Below are 2,500 nucleotides of genomic sequence, written 5' to 3' on the forward strand. Positions count from 1 at the left end.
TATATATATATATATATATATATTTATTTATTTATTTAATTAATTAATTAATTAATTTATTTATTTATTTATTTATTTATTTATTTTCTTACTGCAACTGTTTTCTCTAAGTCGTGTACAATTTCTTCTGCCTCTCTTATTGCTCTAGTTTTCCCTCCTAAATAAATAAATAAATAAATAAATTAATTAATTAATTTATTTACTTATTTATTTATTTATTTATTTATTTATTTAGTTATTTATTTAATTTACTTATTTAATTTAATTAAATTTAATTAAATAATAAATATAATTTACGATGAATATGTGGTTGCTCAGGAGGAAGATGTCTGTATAAATATATTTTTTCCTCTTTTTTTTTTTCTTTTTTTTCTTTTTTTTTCTTTTTTTTATTTATTTATTTCTTACGCTTCTATTATCTTTGCTTCTCCTGAGTTAGGTATATGTGACTGTAAATATACAATATGCATGCATGCATGCATAATTAAAAAAAAAGAAGAAAAAAAAGGAATAAATAGTTACTTTCCTTTTTTTTTTCTTACTTACTCTCTTATGAGGGATTTTTTCTTCTTTTATTTCTTGCATAGGTCTAGTAAATTCTTGTGCATCTCTTATTCCTTTTTTTTCTCCTTCTTTTCTTGCTGTGTATTATTGTATGCATATAATGAATAAATAATAGAGAATAATTATATTTTATTATTATTACTACCTTCTTCTGCTGCTGCTGCATGTCTAGCAGCAGCTTGCTTCCTCTCTTCTGCTGCTGTTGCTGCTAATCCTCCATGGCAGCGACAACAGCCACAAGTATTTTTTATAGGAATACACGTAACAAAAATAACTCCTTTTCCTTGTTGTATGATGAATAAGAGGGAAAAAGCATAAAAAATAAGATATAAAGGAGTAAATTCTTTCATTATTTTATGAATAATATTTAAATTAAATATATAATTCAATTAAATAATTTATTTTTATTCTTTTTTTTATATTTTATTCATTATATTATAATGATTACCCTAAGAAGAAACATAAGCATCGTTTGTGTACTGTGTGGTTGCTGTGGTGTACATACACCTCAGCAGGTTGAATAATAAGGAAAAAAAAAAAAGCATTTATTCTTGATAAAAAAGACAATAATAATTAAAAAAGTATAAATAAATATAAAATAAATAATTATTTTATTTATTTTTATATAATTATTCATGAATTTATTCCCTTTTTATTGGCCTCTTTTCTTGGCGGTCTACTGGTCATTTATCCGCACACGGTGTGGTGGTGTGCAAGAAGAAGATTTCTTCTTAATTTTATGTATATTTTATGATAAAAAGAAGTATTTTTTCTATATTTTCTTCTTATTTTATAATTTATTTTATTATTATTTATTTGTCATCATAAATAATACATTATTCTTGTCAATATTCCATAAAACAGCCATAAAAGAAGAAAAGAAAGGAAAAAAGAGGATCCTTGTATATAAATAATAATAATAAATATAAATATAATTCCTTTTTTCTTCTTCTTCTTCTTTTATAGATATTCTTTTATTGTTTTTATTTTTTATTTATTTAATTTATTTTATTTCTTTTTTCCTCTTTTATAAAGAATTCAATTCCCCTCTCTCTCTTGTATATATTTGAATAAGAAATAAAAAGAGAGGTATGTATATATAGACAATAAATAATATATTATTTATTTATTCTTATTAATTGTTTTTTTTTCTTCTTTTTTTCTTCTTATTAATCAATAAATAAAAAGACAATATTTAATAGCAGCAAATCTTCTCTTCTTCTTTTCTTCTTTTTCTTTATATATATAATCAATAAATAATATTAATAATAAGTCCTTTCTTCTCCTTTATATACATAAATATTATATTATATTTATTATATATACAATATTCTCTTTATTATTATCTTTATTATTATAAAGTTTATAGATAATAAAGACAGAAAGCAGCAGCAGCAGCAGCAACAGCAGCAGCAGCAGCAGCAGCAGCAGCAGCAGCAACTGCAATGGAGGAATATTCTCCCCCTACTACTATACCTAATCAATATACACCTGAATGTCCTCTTTCCTCTAATACACCACAAGATATACCAGGTATAAATACTCCTGCTGCTGTTGCTGCTGCTGCTGCTGTTGCTGCTGCTGCTGCTTTTATTGGTGCTGTTGCTGCTGTGCTGCTGCTCTATACGTGTCGTGTATATGCACGTTTATATATCATCAATGTGTTGTATTTCTTCTCTGCTGCTACATATGCTTCTTCTGCTGCTGCTGCGTCTGCTGCTGCTTCTTCTTCTGCTTCTGCTGCTGCTGCTGCAGTAGCTGCAGGAGCAGCAGGAGTACCACAACAAGATGATGTAATATATGTACCATTAATAAATAAGACAATAAGAAGAAATAGGATAATAAAAGTACCAGAGGTACATGTTATAGAAAAAATAATACCTAAAATTACTTATAAAGATATTATCAAGAAAATACCCAAAGTTGAGATACAATG

This window comes from Eimeria maxima, genomic scaffold (genome assembly GCF_000499605.1).
Source record: "Eimeria maxima Weybridge genomic scaffold, Emw_scaff838, whole genome shotgun sequence".
In the NCBI taxonomy this organism is placed as follows: Eukaryota; Apicomplexa; class Conoidasida; order Eucoccidiorida; family Eimeriidae; genus Eimeria; species Eimeria maxima.